The sequence below is a fragment of the Dipodomys merriami genome, unplaced genomic scaffold (assembly GCF_024711535.1).
Source record: "Dipodomys merriami isolate MVZ:Mamm:240054 unplaced genomic scaffold, mDipMer1.0.p SCAF_55, whole genome shotgun sequence".
Lineage (NCBI taxonomy): Eukaryota > Metazoa > Chordata > Mammalia > Rodentia > Heteromyidae > Dipodomys > Dipodomys merriami.
In genome coordinates, this window is record NW_027206124.1 from 5,977,970 (window position 1) to 5,994,881 (window position 16,912).

Sequence of the window (16,912 nt, forward strand, 5' to 3'; positions counted from 1 at the left end):
GCATAATAACCCATGAGACTCCATCTCCAATTAACCAGCAAAAAAAAACCCATGCTGAGCTACATACCAGTGGCTCCCAGCTACTCAGGAGGTTGAGATCTGAGGATTATAGTCCAAAGCCAACCCAAGCAGGAACGAATGAGAGACTCTTATCTCCAAATTAACCACTCAAAATCTAGCAGTAGAGCTGTGGCTCAGTGGTAAAGTATTAGCCTTGAGCAAAGAAAGATAAGGGAGAGTGCCCAGGCCCTGAGTTCAAACACAGTACTGGTATACCCACAAAAATCTAGGTTGAAGGCATGGTTCCAGTGCTAAAGCACCAGTCATGAGCAAAAATGCACAATGCCAATTTTGTATATACAGGAACTATGTAGAACCATACAGCAGAGAAAAGGATGAGTGGATATTTTCTCTGGTGACATGCTAATCATGTTTTGGATTAATATTGGCTGTAGTTAAATTGATCTTGTGCAGTGTCCATTTCCTGGTTTTGCTCACTGCCGGGGCTACTTGCCAGGAGAGTACCACTGGAGTGCTAGGTGTGCACAGGAACTTTTGGTATTAATTTGTCAACTTTATGTGAACCTAAAATTATCTCCAAAAAAAAAAAAAAGGTGAAAATCACATGACTATGCCGGCACATGCAGAGAGCAATGCAAACTCTTCATTGTGGGGAGCAGAGCGGTTGCTGTGTGAGCGCCTGGCCAGAGCAGTGTGGGCCGCGTCTGTCCACTGTGCCCCAGGTACCCCACAGCACACTCGGGCTGGTCCCACCACACTGTAGCTAGCATCTCCTTCTTCCCTATCCACCTGACACGTTTTGATTCCTCCTTCAAGACCTGAGCCATAGCCCCTTCTTTTGTGAGGCCTTCCTATTTACCTTAAAACCAATGGTACCTGCACAGAGCTCCCTAGCAAAGGTTTGGGCGGTCACTGTCTTGCAAGGGAAGTGAGGGCCTCTAAAACTTCCTCGCTTGGCTGTGGCCCTCAGGGGCAGCAAGGGGGTAAGGTCGGAAGTTGAAGTAACTCCTCGTCCATCCTAGCCATTCCTCCAGTCTCTCCATGAAAGTGAGAATGTAGCTTCTGTTGGCCCTGGGGGTGGAGGGGAGTGAACAGCCCCACAATACGACAGCCCCACCATCAGTCCCAACCCAACCTAATATGCAGTGAGCAGTCTATTAGTTTTTGTTTCATTCATCTTGGCATGGGGGAGGACTTAGTGTTCCAACAAGCACCCTACCACTTGAGCAATATCTCCAGTCCTGCTTTTAGTTGACTTTCTTGGGAGGGGCTAGGCCTTTTTTCTCTTGAACTGGAACTTGCTACCTGATGCTTTCCATTCATTGGCAGGCACCCTACCACCTGAGCCATGCCTCCAACCAAGGGCTTGGCCTTTTGTCAAAGCCAGTCCTATACTCTGGACCGGCCTCAGACCTTACTCCATCTAGCTAAACTTCCCAAGTAGCTAGTATTACAGGAGTATGCTACCATGCCCAGCCTTGCTCCACTAACATTGGTAGACAATCGCTATCAATACCTAATACTACAAGGGAAAGAAGCCTGGGCTCATGTTACCCTTCATTCTGGAAACTAAACAATGCCAAATTCTATAGGAAGTACATCTCTGACCATACTTCATCCTCAGTTTCAGTTTATCAGGAAAAGAGAACTCTGACACAATAGATGTGGTTACTCTGGGCCCTGGTAAGGTAAAGATTAGCAACTATTATAAAATAAAAATAGTCACAAACTTTCAGATACACTTCTTAGTCAGAGGCAAAAACAACTAAGCAGCTAGTTCCCAGATACATGTGTTCATTTTCTAGAGAAGTAGTGATGTCCAGTTTTTAACAGATGCTATTTATATCAGAATCATAACAAAAGTGCCATCCATCTGCCTTGGCATCTAGAGAAGACATAATTCAGCACAAGGATTAAAAAATGTGCACAAGCCAAATAGAAATGGCACCAGAAGCAAGAATTGTTGGAACTGGTAGGGGTAGGGAGGGGGAATCATCACTGACTAAATTAGAAAAAAATCATAAACAACACAAAAGATTTTGGCAGCTAAGTCCAAATACTTGAGAGAAATCTTCTCCTTGTCTGTTCTGCTAGGAAATGGATACCAGGTTCTATTTTAGGGACACACAATGGCAAGTTCCCTCTGTAGCATTTTGTATGTTTCCACTCATACCTGAGTCCCTTTGGGGTCCCTTCGTTTTGAGAGAGTGGAGCCAAGCACCAAACCCGGGGGTCACCTGGCTCCATCACTTATACAAATTTGCAAGCTAATTCCTCTCCACCCATCTAGTTTCCTCATTTGCAAAATGGAAACAGCCGCTTTAAAACCAAGTATTAACAGGGCATTGGTGGCTCATGTCTATAATCCCAGCTACTCAGGAGGCTAAGATCTAAGGATTGGGGTTCAAAACTAGCCCAGATAGGAAAGTCCACGAGACTGTTTTTTTTTCTTTTTTCTTTGTCTGTCGAGGGGCTTGAACTCTGGGCCTGGGTGCTGTCCCTCAGGTCTTCAGCTAAAGGTGAGCACTCTACCACTTGAGCCACAGTGCCACTACTGGTTTTCTGAGTGGTTTAGTGGAGATAAGAATCTCCCGGACTTTTCCTGCCCGGGCTGGCTTTGAACCTCAATCCTCAGATCTCAGCCTCCTGAGTAGCTAGGATTAAAGGCGTGAGCCACCAGTGTATGGCTCCATGAGATTCTTATCTCCCATTATCCACCAAAAAGCTGGAAGTGGAGCTGTGGCTCAAGTGCCACCATTCAAAGCTGGTGCTTGCTAGCCTTAAACAACAACAAAACAAAAACAAAAACAACTCAGCAACAGTGCCCTAAGCCCTGAATTCAAGCCCTAGGACTGGCATAAATAATAAGTAAATGAATAACAATTATTGTCAATGAGCAATCTACAGACAAGGTCTTCATGTGTGTTTTTGTAGATCTGCACTCTCTGCAATTGAATAGCAGTCTCAGATTATTTGACTAGAGTTTCTCATGGCACAACTGACCCCCACAAACAAGGGAAGGCTGCTGCTCTCAAGGCTGAGACAGACCACAGCTCACATGCTGAAAGTACCTACTATTTGGTAATAGCTACCACTGTCAAGACCTGCAGTGTACACGAGGAGAAATCATAGTATAGGACAGAAAATAGATGGACACTCACCAATGTTGTGTCATCTCAGGGCACTGAAGGACCACCAAGAGCAAACCTAAAGCAGACTAGAAACACTTGGTGGGAGACACTGGCAGAGTGGGGACACCAGGAGTGTGCAAGACTGGGCATGTGTTCACGGAGTCACCACCAAAGAATGAGCAGCAAATGTTTCAAACTAGTCTAGGAGATGGAATCACACCACTCATAAAGTCCCATGAGGAATTCAGAAGGTGTTTCTAGAAACCATTATTGCTCAGAAATTTCTCATTTCAAATCTTCAACCTAGGAAGTGGCGCTGTAGCTCAAGTGGTAGAGCGCTCGCCTTGAGCTGAAAAGCTGAGGGACAGCGCCCAGGCCCAGAGTTCAAGCCCCACGACCGACAAAAAAAAAAAAAATCTTCAACCTAAATGCAACAGTACACATTATCTCCCTATGTAATGAGGATACTGAGCCTACACTTTTGTCTTGTAGTAGTAACCTAGACCCTTCCCAGACTCGTGTGCTCCAGGAGAAATTGCTATCAGATCTAGGTAATAGAAAAGACTTTTTTCCCAGAGGAATTAAAAGGCCTATTTACCTGGACAAAATGACTCCAGTTTCTCCATTTTGAAAACGAAATTATTTTTCCTTGACTTGACAGAGCCCTGCTCTGTAACCAAGTAGACAATGTGATTACTGTCACTCTCCTGGTGCTGTCTTTCTGCACCAGCTGTACTTTCCGTGACCTAGACTTCCACATTTCTACTGAGCACACAAGTCATCATAACACCTAGCAGGACTGGCAGAGCGGGGACGTCCTGGGTGGTGGTAGAGAACCAATCAAGTACTCAGGTTCCATTCAGGCAGTACTGAACTATGAGCTGCACCATGCTGTGGATTAGCTTTGCAAAGTCCCTAAATCTGTGTCACTAAAACACGGAAGAGTTGATGGTACAGAAGTTCCCACAAGCCACCTATGGGGACTAAATTGCAAAAGGAACATAAGGCCAAGCTGTGCATTCAAAAGAAAGAGTAATCAGCAAGATACTAGTGAGTAGTAGTAGCCTTACAACTGCACACAAATAAATAGAGAGAAAAATAACAAGTCAGATGCCAGGGACCTGTAAATCCTAGCTATTCAGGAAGGATAAGATCTGAACATCAAAGTTTGAGGCCAGCTTAGACAAAAAAAAGTCTTTGAACCTCTATCTCCAATTAACCACCAAAATGCGAGACAAAAGGTGTGTCTCAAGAGGTACAGCACCAACCATGAGTAATTGAGAGCATGAACTCTGAGTTCAAGCCTCAGTGCAGGCAGTAAATAAATAAATAACAGCATCTGGAAGAAAATAGCAGGGAGAGAGTAAAACCAAAAGAAAAAGCAGCAGAAAATGAAGTTCGTTCACCCTGGTGCGCATTGCATTCATGTCATATAGCCTCTCATAGGTTCAAATACATTCCTATACCTTGACATGAAAGGTATCCTGAAGAATGCTGTGTGGAACATGAATAGTTAAGCGCTGATTACAAGATACCATTGTATCATTGTACAAGCCTCCATATAGGGTACTTTTAGATAAATGCACTTCATAAAAAGATCATTCTCGGGCTGGGAAGGTGGCTCAGTGGTAGAACACTTGCCTTGCATGCCTGAGGCCCTGGGTTCAATTCCTCAGCACCACATAAGCAAAAAGAAAAAAAAGCAGGAAGTGGTGCTGTGGCTCAAGTGGTAGAACACTAGCCTTGAGCTGAAGAGCTGAGGGACAGCGCCCAGGCCCAGAGTTCAGGCCCCACAACCAGACCCAAAAAGAAAAAGAAAAAAAGATCATTCTCAGCCGGGTGCCAGTGGCTCACACCTGTAATTCTAGCTACTCAGGAGGCTGAGATCTGAGGATCGTGGTTCAAAACCAGCCCAGGCAGGAAAGTCCCGAAGACTCTTATCTCCAATAAACCATCAGAAAACCAGAAGTGGCACTGTGGCTCAAGTGATAGAGCACCAGCCTTGAGCTGAAGAGCTCAGGGACAGTGCCCAGGCCCAGAGTTCAAGCCCCAGAACTGACAGAGAGAGAGAGAGAGAGAGAGAGAGAGAGAGAGAGAGAGAGAGAGAGAGAGAGAGAGAGAGAGAGAGAGAGAGAGAGAGAGAGAGAGAGAGAGAGAGAGAGAGAGAGAGAGAGAGAGAGAGAGAGAGAGGAAAAGATTATTCTGGCATGAAAGAACACAATGAATCTTGGCTTCATTTCTCCATTTCTCCTCTACATTGTGTGGCTTAGTTTTCATTGCTGGCAGTTGAGGCGGACATTCAGGAAGCCCTTTTGTAACTCTGCTATCTAGTAACTTTACACAGTAGATTTAGATACACACCTGTAAAGAAGCTTTATAAAATCAACTGTCTTGTTAACACCAGACTCCTTGGCTGGGCAGGCACCAGGCTACGAAACATCCTGTGAAGCTGGTTCTGTCTCCAGGTGCTGGTCAGCTCAAAGGATCACAGTGTGGATGCCGCAGAAGGTCTTTGTACACTGGAAGAAGCAGATGGCTGGAAAAGAGCAACCAAAATAAAACATGTGAGAGCAAAATTTACAATCTCATGTAAGCGATCTTGACAAAGATCTATACACACCTACCAGGAACCAAGCACCAAAATGAAGGTACATGGGACGGGGGAGCAACATAACTAAAATAAAATCCTATGTTCAAAGAAGCTCACAGTAAGGCTGAGTAGGAGGCAAAGGCTCTCAGAGATAATTCAAGGAGTCATGCCTGATTTGCTTTTGAGTACACAGAGCTCAGGTGAATAAATATTTGCTGAGTTGAAGGCAATGGATAAAAGAAAAGATGAAGGAACTGCAGTGTGTAAATTTATTGACATTTCAGTAAATCCACCCCTCTAAAGGCACAACATAAGAAACAGTCTTCTTCCAAATAATATCACAGCTCCCTTAATGAGAGCAAGCCATCTTGGAAGGCACAGATTTTCAGGAGACAAGGAAAAGGAGTGGAGGGATGATGTTTTTCTCTGTGTGTGTGTGTGTGTGTGTGTGTGTGTGTGTGTGTGTGTGTGTGTGTGTGTGTGTGTGTGTGTGTGTGTGTGTGTGTGTGTGTGTGTGTGTGTTGAGAGAGAGAGAGAGAGAGTCCTAGGGCTTAGACTCAGGACCTAGGCACTGTCCCATAGCTTTTTCACTCAAGGCTGGCACTTTACCATTTGAACCACAACTGTACTTCCAGCTGTTTGATGGTTAATTTGAGGTAAGAGTCTCACAGACTTTCTTGACTGGGTTGGTTTCTAACTATGATCCTCAGATCTCAGCCTCAAGAGCAGTTAAGATTACAGGCATGAGCTACCAGTGCCCAGTTTGCCAGGCCCTACACCGAACCTTAGTGCCTATTACAGAGTGCTTCCAAACAAAGTGTCTGAGCTGGGCAGGCCTAGGGAGAAGAGTGTGAAAGGGCAGAGGAATCAGGCAGAAGCTGTGTTTGGATTCTGCCGGGTGACTTTCCTACTTGCATGGCTGGAAAAGCCCTTGGGCTGTCCAGAGGCTCACGGAGGCTTAGAGAGTCTCAGGACCGCGGAGGGGCCCGAACAAGCAGGGGCGGAAGACCTTCGGTCAACTGGGGAGATTCGGGCGGGCCCTGCCATCTCCGTCCTCTCCACGGCTCCTGTGAGATGTCACGACCCCGACGCTCACCCACCCCGTGGGCGCAGGGGCCTCACTAGGTCACTGGACCCGAGTCTAGCTCGAGCCAGGCGCTCCGCTGAGGTGCTGGACAGACAAACAGCCGTCCTGGTCCCTGGGTGGGCGCAGTGCGCTGCCCTCAGCGCAGCGGGGGCCCCCGGAGCTGCGGAACCCGCCCGGGTCTGCCGCGGTCCTCACGCTCGCGCGCTGCCGCCCGCAACGAGGGCCAAGGGTCGTGCACCGAGGCCCGCGCCGCCTTACCCCGGCCCGGGTTTGCGTCTCCGCCTCTCTGGGCCCAAATCTGAGAGTGGACCCCAGGCCGCCGGGCCGCCGCGGCCCCGCCAATTCGGCATCTCCGGGACGCTGTTGCCAGAGCGACGAGGACGCTCGCCGATTGGAGGATGGGTCTCCGCCCCTCGCAAGAAGCAAAGCTGCGATTGGTCGCGTGGAGAGTGGAAGTGGGCGGGGACAATCCCACAGGAAGTCCCGCCCCGGGGAGTGCGAAGCTGTGAACGCCTGGTGTGGTGGCTGCTGGCCCGTCGGCTGCGTGTGAGGTGTGGTGCGGGCCGCGACCGGCTTGGGACGAGCTGCCGCGAGCCCCGGGAAGGGGCCGGGCGCCGGGGCCCCGAGGAAGCAGATGTGGTTGCCGGACGAATGTACCCGCTTCGGCGCTGGTCAGGGCTGACGAGAGCGCCTGTGCCTCGGTCCCTGCCAGGCCCTGCTGATGCCAGCGGGAGCGGCATTCCCGCCGTCCCGGCTCCCGGGCCCCGCCGTCCCGCGTCTGCCGTGGGCCCCGGTCCCGTCAACGCGCGCACCTGCCAAGGGCCGTGGACCCGTTGTGCTCTCGCATCTGCCGTGGGCTCCGTGCCCCCCTCCACCGTGAAGGCCGCCGCGGTGCATGGTGGGTATCGCATCAACGCTGAATAGATGAGTTACTGCCAAGTCACAGGACCTCGTGGAAGCACAAATCATAAAAACAGTCATTTCTAGCTCTGTAAAGCACTTAGCACTTCCCTTTGTTGGGCACCCTTCTAAATGGTTTACAAGTGATTTCATCTTTACAATACCCCTGTGGGAAACTGAGTCACAGACCAGGTCCTTAGGGCAGACTTAGAATGCAGCGGGCAGCACGTGCTCACTTGAAGCCACCTGCCACCCTACTATAAGGTCCGCCCTGGGAAGGCGGGGCAGACCCCTCCTTCTTCTTGGCTAAGTCTCCGCCCTGTACCTGCGGTCACCTAGATAACTGGAACACTTGGGGGCAGTCACCTCACCCCCTCCCCGAGGTCACATCGGCATCCGGTGTGGCCACATCTTCTGCTCCCTGGCCTTGATAAGTCCTTGCCTGGCTGTGGTTCCACCTTTTTTCTGGGTGCGTGGGCTTCCAACTTAACCTGGGGCGGCCTGCAGCTCGAAAATAAACCTTTCCCCGGCCTGAATACCACGTGCTACGCTCTCTTTCCTCGGCTGCCGATTTAATTTACCTAACACCTACTCACCCAGAAAGGAGGATAGAAGAGGGTGGCTGCAATTCACTGCACCGTCTGCCAGCAGCACCCTGCTGTGTGCTGCGGAGATGGACACGAGTCTGGGCCTGACCAGCTGGCTTCATTCCACTGGTAAACTAGCTTTCTCCCTACTCAGTTACCTCCTGTCACCCCCCCTGCTCAGACCACCACACTCTCCACTTCACAGTGATTCAATAGCCACGCCTTGTGTCTCATTGCCAAATAGGATTCATTAAGAACTGAAAACACTTGGCAATCACAATCACTTTGGGTCTCTTCTTTCACTCTCTTTCCCAAAGTGGAAGTGAATCAGAGTGAATCCCTCCACACATGCCCTTGGTCCCACCACATTAGCTTTCAAATCTCACTCTTGTTTATGTTGGTAGTGGCTCTCTAGGTGGGCTCTTGGAGCCCTTAACGGTCTTGGGATCCTTTACCATTACTACTAAGGTGTTATTGATGTTTCACTCTTAGACTCCCATGTGTAAGATAGGGTTTCTAGACACCAAGTTGAGCATGGTATCTCAAGAGAATGCTGAGGAAGATCTGAGACTCCAGCATCTCAAGACAGTGTTTAAAGAAGATTGGAGCCAGGTGCTGGTGGCTCACGCCTGTAATCCTAGCTACTCAGGAGGCTGAGATCTGAGGAGTCCGTGAGACTCTTATCTCCAATAAAAGCCACTAGAAAACTGGAAGTGGTGCTGTGGGTCAAGCGGTAGAGTGCTCGCCTTGAACTGAAGAGCGTAGGGACAGCGCCCAGGCCCAGAGTTCAAGCCCCATGACTGACCAAAAAAGAAAAGAATGGAGACTCCAGCTGTCTTTTGTCAAACCAGACATTAAGAGATTTGTAAAACTCTTTCTACATTTTTTTGTTTGGAAAACTAATTCTTCATCAAAAATACATTAACATTTAATGGGTTTATTATTACTTCAAATGAATTAAATTTTATTAGTCCTATTTTGTAATGTGATGACTATTGAGAGACAGTCCATATGAATGAAAGTTCTTGGGGACTTTAATGATTTTTAAGGGTATGGAAGGATTCAGAGAAGAGAAAGTTTGAGATCAAAAGGGCTTAAACCATTCCCCTCAGTTTTCCAATAGACAACAATCTCAGCTGAGTGCCGGTGGATCATGCCTGTAATCCTAGCTACTCAGGAGGCTGAGATCTGAGGATCCAGGTTCAAAGCCAGCCCAGGCAGGAAAGTCCATGAGACTCTTTTATCTACAATAAACCACTCAGAAAACTGGAAGTGGTGCTGTGGCTCAAGTGGTAGAGTGCTAGCCTTGAGCTGAAGAGCTGAGGGACAGCGCCCAGGCCCAGAGTTCAAGCCCCACAACCGACAAAAAAAAAAAATTAAATTTAAATTAAAAAATCTCATTTTCTCTGTTTCCCTCACTTTCTTTTGAAACACATTCTAATATGTCTTTAGGGACAAAAGGATTCTGTGTAGTTTCCACCCCCTTTCTGTCCCTACCCTTCTCATGCACTCTGCCCGCTATCATTCATTGGTGAGAGGTGTGATTGTGGTACCTGGCCGTTTTCATAAACAGCTCATCTCTACTTAGCCTTACCTCTCAATAACACTCAACCCAGTTGACTACTCCTTCCTACCTTATCTGCCTCTCTTAACATCACACAAGGATGGAGAATGTAGCTCCGTGATAGGGTGCTTGCCTAGTATAGGCAAGGCCATGGCTTCAAATCCCTAGCAACAAAAAGAAAAAAATAATCTACACTCAACTACTCAATTCTTAGGACCCACTAATGATTCTCTTCTTATGACTTCAGAGGGTTACCATCCCTCAGACTCTGCCCTGGGTCTTACTCTTGCTCTTTTCAACAACCTGTACCCTCCCTTGGCATGACTAGCAATCAGCCTTCAGCCATCCATATGGCCCTTGACCTATGCATATACCACACTCTGCTCTCCACTTTTCAGTGTTGGATTTTGTTTTTAAGAAACTGCCCTAAGGGGCTGGGAAGGTGGCTCAGTGGTAGAATATTTGCCTTGCATACATGAGGCCCTGGGTTTGATTCCTCAGCCGCACGTAAGCAGAAAAAGCTGGAAGTGGCACTGTGGCTCAAGTGGTAGAGCGCTAGTCTTGAGCTGAAGAGTTGAGGGGTAGTGCCCAGCCCCAGAGTTCAGGTCTCATGACCGACCAAGAAAAAAGAGTCTGTTGCCTGCTAGGAGAGTGCTCTACCACTTGAGCCACAATGCCATTTTTGGCTTTTTGTGGTTCGTTGGGGATAGGAGTCTCAAGGAGTTTCCTGCCTGGGATGGCTTTGAACTGCGATCCTCAGGTCTCAGCCTCCTGGGTCACTAGGCTTAATTCCCTCCCTAAAGACCTTGTCAAGAAAGCTGGAATGAGGCTTTTGCCCAAGCACAGCTTCTGTTCCCAGCACCACAGAAAACAAATACAAACAAAAATGGTCCCATCTCTAAATATTGGCAAACTTCACGGGAAATGGAATAATAGCTTCAACATATAAACTGGTAATGAAACCCCTAAAAAGAGGGGGAAGTATCACAATGAAACCCTTTCTACACTTTCTTGTGTTACTTAGGATTAAACCCAGAGCCTCATGCAAGCTAGGCAAAGAGCAGGTGAGTCATACCCCCAGGCCTTATTTTATTGTTGTTGTTTTTTTCAGTTGTGGGGCTTGAACTCAGGGCCTGGGCATTCTCCTTGAGCTCTTTCTGCTCAAGACTAGTGTTCTATCACTTTGAGCCACAGTGCCACCTCTGGTTTTGTCAAGGTAATTAGAGATAAGAGACTCATGGATCTTTATGCCCAGACTGGCATTGAACTGCATTCTTCAGATTTCAGTATCCTGAGAAGCTAGGAATACAGGCTTGAGCCACCAGCACCTGGTATGTTTTGTTTTGTTTTGTTGAGATAGGGTCTAGCCTAGAATTCCTGATCCTCAGCCTTTTTTTTTTCCGTGTAGCTGGGATTCTGTTGTTCTTGCTGATGTGCTTTGAACTCCTAAGCTGACGCTCACATTTACATAGCACTGGGTCACACTGTGGGCCCCTTTTAGGGAACTCCTTCATTCATTGGACATACAAAGTCCTAAGATGCCACTGCCTGTGTAGCTCATGACTGCTTTACATGAGGATGGTAGACTGAGAAGCGGTGACGGAAGCTGTTCAGCCACAGCTCCTGTCAGGTCCTTGGAGGAAAACATATGTCAGTTCTTCATCTAGTTTCATGGGAGAAAGTGACCAGTATTCTCTATGATGTCCGATTTCAAATTAAGGTTATTCTGTGTTCTCCCCTCCCCCCACCCCCACACACCCCTTTAAATGGAAACTTGCATTGGTAAGGCTATTTGGTCCTAGGGTTTTCTTCATGGGAGAAAGTTCTCTGTTCACTGTAAGTCTACTCAGATTTTCTATTTCTTCTCCTATTTGGTAAACTGTGTTCTCCACCTCATCTTTGTTGTCAAACATATTGGCATAACATTTTTTGTTATCGTAGTACAATGTCTGTTGAATCTAGCATGACCAATGGTCCCATTTTTCAAGACATAAAAGGTTCCTGGGGAATGGAGGATCTCAGTGCTAAAACAAAACAGGATAGTTGCGGGCTCAGCCGGCCAGCCGGCCTCTGCCACCAGAACTGCTGTGGTCTTTCTTCTTTCCGTCCTTTATCAGCTTTATTAGCTTCTTTGAAAATACCACATTTTCAAAAGGGGTGACATTGATCAAGATGCATTGTGCTCACAAACTGACATGTTGAATTGAAACCCCTTTGTACACCTCTTAAAGATCATAATTTAAAGAAAGAAAATACCACGTTTTCAAATAGATCTCTCACTCATTTTCATGTCACTGATTTCTGCTCCTCTTTATTTCTGCCCTTTCTTTTGGATATAACTTGTAATTTTCTTCCTTGCTTCATGCTATAAATATTGAGATAATTGATTTTCAGCCTTCCTTCTTCTGTAAGGCATGTGCTGAAGGTGATAAATTCCCCTCTAGACAAGGCGACGGCTGCATTCTGACACGAATCACTGGTTTTTAGCAGTAGGTACAAAATCACATCAATTTCCATTGTGACCATAGATTAAAAATAAAATCATATTAACTTACAACTTTTGAGGAACTTTCTAGCTACATTTTGTTGTTTATTCCTAACTTAAGTCCACTGTGGTCAAAGAATATAGAAATAAGTTCTGAAGACCAGGCATAGTAGCTCACACCTGTAGTGCCAACTTCGTAGGAGGCAGAGATGGGGAGGATCACGATTTGAGGCCAGGCAATGGCAGCTCTGATCAACAAATAAGCCAGGTTGTTCAAGCCTGTAGTCCTGGCTATGCAGGAGATCAGTGCAGAAGGATCACAGTCTGGTGCTAGCTCCAGAGACAAAAACTCAAGACCCTATCCAAAAACCTAAAGTAAGTAACTAAAGCAAAAAGGGCTAGAGGTGTGGCTGTAGTGATAGAGCTCCTGCCCAGCAAGCACTAAAGCCTTGGAGTTCAAACCACACTACTACAAAAAAAATTTTTAAGTTTCAATCTTTTGAAATTTATGGTCAGTTTGGGTGACTGCTTTATTTACACTTGAACATGCTACGTATCTGTGAAGTTGTTGGGTTTAAAATGAAGTCAGAAGCCTATGCCTGTAATTCTAACTATTCAGGACTTTGAGATCTGAGGATCTGCCCATCCTGGGCAGAAAAGTCTGAGTATCTCTAATTAACCAGGAAAAAGCTGGAAGTGGAGCTATGGCTCCAATGGTAGAGTGCTAGCCTTGAGTGAAAAAGCTCAGGGACAGTACACAGCACACACGTGCACACACACATGCACACATGCTGTTGAACCTCTCCATCCGTTTTACTCCTTGTTGCTATTTGTTCTTTTACTTTCCAAGAAATTTGGCACAATGCATTTTATTTAGCACGGCTCTACTGGAAAGGAATTAATTCTATTTGCATTCATCTGGAAATGTGTTTATCCCCTTTCCCTATAAGGGGAAAGATTTGCTAAGTATACATTCTGGGTCGCAGTTATTTTTGTTCAGCATTTTAATGATGCCATTTCCTTAGATCCTGGCTTTCAACCCTTTCACAGCAAAATCTCCTGTGCAATTGTTACAAAGCATGTCCTTCTGTTTGCATGGGGACGGGGAGGTGTCAAAATGTCCCTGGAGACTGCCCATCTTAAACTGGGTTTGAATATGTGGCCTCAGCCAGTGTCTCCTCTGTCCCTCCTCCTCCTCCTTCCTCCTCCTTTATTTTTCTTTTTCTGTAACTATGACATTAAACGCTTATACATATATATGTATACATGTGTATACATTCAGATGTGTAACATATATGTGTGTATGTAGTTACTGATTAACTCACCACCTGTTAAGAGAACTAAGTCAAGTGCCAGTGGCTCACATCTGTAATCCTAGCTACTCAGGAGGCTCAGATTTGAGGACCAAGGTTTAAAGCCAGCCTGGCCAGGAAAGCCCATGAGACTCTTATCGCCAATGAGCCACCAGAAAATGGGGAAGTAATGCTGTGGCTCAAGTGGTAGAGCACTAGCCTTGAGAAAAAGAACTCAGTGGGGCTGGGAAGGTGGCTCAGTGGTAGAGCGCTTGCCTTGCATGCATGAGGCCCTGGGTTCGATTCCTCAGCACCACATAAGCAAAAAGAAAAAAGCGGGAAGTGGCGCTGTGGCTCAAGTGGTGGAGCGCTAGCCTTGAGCTGAAGAGCTGAGGGACAGCGCCCAGGCCCAGAGTTCAAGCCCCACGACCCACAACAAAAAGAAAAAAAAACAATGAGAGGGAGAGAGGTCTGATATGGGACTTTTCTAAACAGCATTTTTACTCCAAAGTGTGTTTTTTTACCTGCTCTGGAAATTCCTCATTTCCTTGTGATACATACACACACACACACACACACACACACACACACACACACACACACACACACACACACACACACACACACACACACACACACACACACACACACACACACACACACACACACACACACACACCCCTAAAATGCAGTTCCCTGTTTCTTATCCCATTGGAACCATATCATCTCTTGGAGGGCTGTGGCCTTTATCTGGAATGAAGCATCAAGTGGCCCCACAGAGTGTGCAGGGCACTGCTCTCTTCTCCACCACCGTCCTCCTGGCCCCCTGCTTTCCTTGGAGTTGAGTCTGGATTTGGAGACACTGGGTGGCACGTACTCGGGAAAGCATCTTCACCCACCAGGAACTGTCTCTGCAGCTCAGCAGCTGCTGTGCTGTCTGCTGCTCACTCAGCACCTTTGGAGGCGAACTTGCAATGTGAAGCACGCGGAGAACGTATTTCACACCTAGGCTGTTCACCAGATTGCTCGCTCCCTCTGGGATATGGCAGACCCTGGGATGGTGGTGAACCATGCAGCCGTAATCCCCAGCCCACCCTGTGGGTTTCATCCTCCCTGCAGTTCCCAGTGCCTGAGGGCTGAGGCTCGAGGACGGAGCGTGAGTGACTCGGGCCAGCCATAGATAACGACTGCGCCTTTGCCTGGCGATGAGCACCGGGTGCTATTCGGCCCTGAAGTTGGGCACTCCCTCCAGGCTGGCTTCTTCCCCCCAAGGAACGAGGGCTTGTCTAACACAAGGATAGAAGAGCAAAGCACGTGACTCAGAGCCACAAAGCAGAGACACAGCCAGCAATCTGACTGCTGAGCATCTTAAAATGGAGACAAGACTCCCCTCCCTCTCCGGTCCTTAGGAGAGAAAGAGAGAGAGAGAGAGAGAGAGAGAGAGAGAGAGAGAGAGAGAGAGAGAGAGAGAGAGAGAGAGAGAGAGAGAGAAAACAAATGAGGTGTAAGTAGCTCTTGGGGAAAAGCTACTGTGGTGGGTTTTTTCTTCACTGAAATAGATCCTTTCTCTCGCCGATATTTACCTTGACAGATGACATGGCTGCCTAGTTTCATTCAATCAGCCAGAAACTAAATTGCACATCTGAAGCTCTGCCACTCCAAATAACTGATCACCTTTGTAAATGGGGCCCTGGTGGCATCTATTTTAGGGTGCCAAAGCAGCATAGCACCTGAGATGAACCCGTGGACCCCCCACCCCGATGTGTTGCTGTGCTAAACTCTTAATTTCTTTTCATAGTTGCTGGCTGTTCTCTTTCATGGAAACAGAATGCACAGCCCACTTATCTTGCTCCCAAACAAGATTCCAGTGCAGAATTCTGGCACAGAGAATGTTAATGAAGCTCCCCGTACCCTGACGTTACAAAGCAGCGTCCTCCCCCTGGAATAAAGATGCTGTTAGAAGAAGAGTTCCGCGTTCCTTACACCCCATAATAAGCAAACCCCCGGCAATCATGAGTAATTCTCTTTGCTAAGTGCTAGATCCTGCAACAGCTTGTCATTAGTGCTGTTTAGCATTTAATTTGCCTTTGGTGAGGTAACGAGCACTTATTGATTACCTGATAGGAACGGAGGGTTGTGCAAGTCCAGCATGGGGACGGGGCGCGGGGGGGGGGGGAGAAAGGGGGGGAAGGGCTGTGGGGGGAGGGAACGAATGAGCCCCATCCCTGCGCATGCTCCTACTGGGGCTGAAAATATCTAATAGGAAAAGAAAAGGTGAACACAGTTATGACACCAAAGCCAAAGACTGTCCCTGTTGCTGTGTGGTCTTGTGACACGGGACCTGGTCACCGTGCTGGGGGCTAGAGCCCCCCAAAGGTGCTAGGGGCCTCAGACAGCAGTGGCCGCCAGCCACTGCAGCTCCGCCCGTCTGCCAGGGGTGGCCCATCTCACAATGGCTTGGAAGGCAACAGATGAACATGGGGCCGGTCACCCACACTGCCCCTCGTTCGGAAGGCTCTGTCAGACATGGAGGTCAGGGTCCTGGGGCGGAAGGGGTGTCCGGGCCACGGAGGGTCCTCGTGACAATGAAGCTGAGCTCTGAGGCTGGGGACACAGGTGGCAGGAGGCGGGGCCAGGGTGGGGGGAGGGGGCTGCTCCCTGGCCTCGCTGCCTTCACTCAGGGCTCTGCACTTGAGAAAGCAGGAGACGTGGCCCTGGCCTCCAGAAGCTTTGGACCAAGGTCCCCAGGTCCCACCTATGTGACAGCCTTGACCAAAAGGCGCTCGTGGGCCGCCAGCCCTGAGCGCAGCTCGGATCCCGAAGAGCCAGTGCAACAGTCCAGCCAGCCACGGCACCACGGGCAGCGGGGACCAGCCAGGGTCTGCCGGGAGAGCCGGACGCAGGCCTCCAGCAGAGGCGATTTTAGCCACCCACCGGGGTTTTCTGAGGATGCCGGCAAGAGACCAGCATCCCTCTGGCAGCTCCAATGGTGTCTTGGCTTGTGCACACGGCACACTCGTGTGAGCCTGGCTCCTTCCTGTTCCCTGCTGGTGCCCAGTGCCGCAGAGGGACGGAGGTAATGCCAACTTCAGGAAGGAGAAAATGAGCTTCCTGCTTGCTTCTCATCTTACAGACACACTTGGCATTCCCGTTTTCAGAAAATGCTTTCTAATAGAGCACAGGCTCCCTCTGTGGTAGCAGGCAGGAAGCTCAGACGCTCCGTGCCAGCTTGCCACAGGACCCCGGCATGGCATC

The 16,912-nt window shown here is 48.2% G+C and overlaps 1 protein-coding gene across 1 annotated transcript in view; it reads right to left on the reverse strand.

Moving 5' to 3' along the window:
- Positions 1–7,178, reverse strand: part of Efcab6 (EF-hand calcium binding domain 6) — a 173,874-nt gene extending 166,696 nt beyond the window's left edge. Inside the window, exons 1-2 of the mRNA XM_069999721.1 lie at positions 7,088–7,178; positions 5,514–5,688 (exon numbers count right to left, since the gene is read on the reverse strand). The gene's annotated coding sequence lies outside the window, so the exon portion shown is untranslated. The remainder of the gene's footprint in view (positions 1–5,513; positions 5,689–7,087) is intronic.
- Between the last annotated feature and the right edge of the window lie 9,734 nt (positions 7,179–16,912).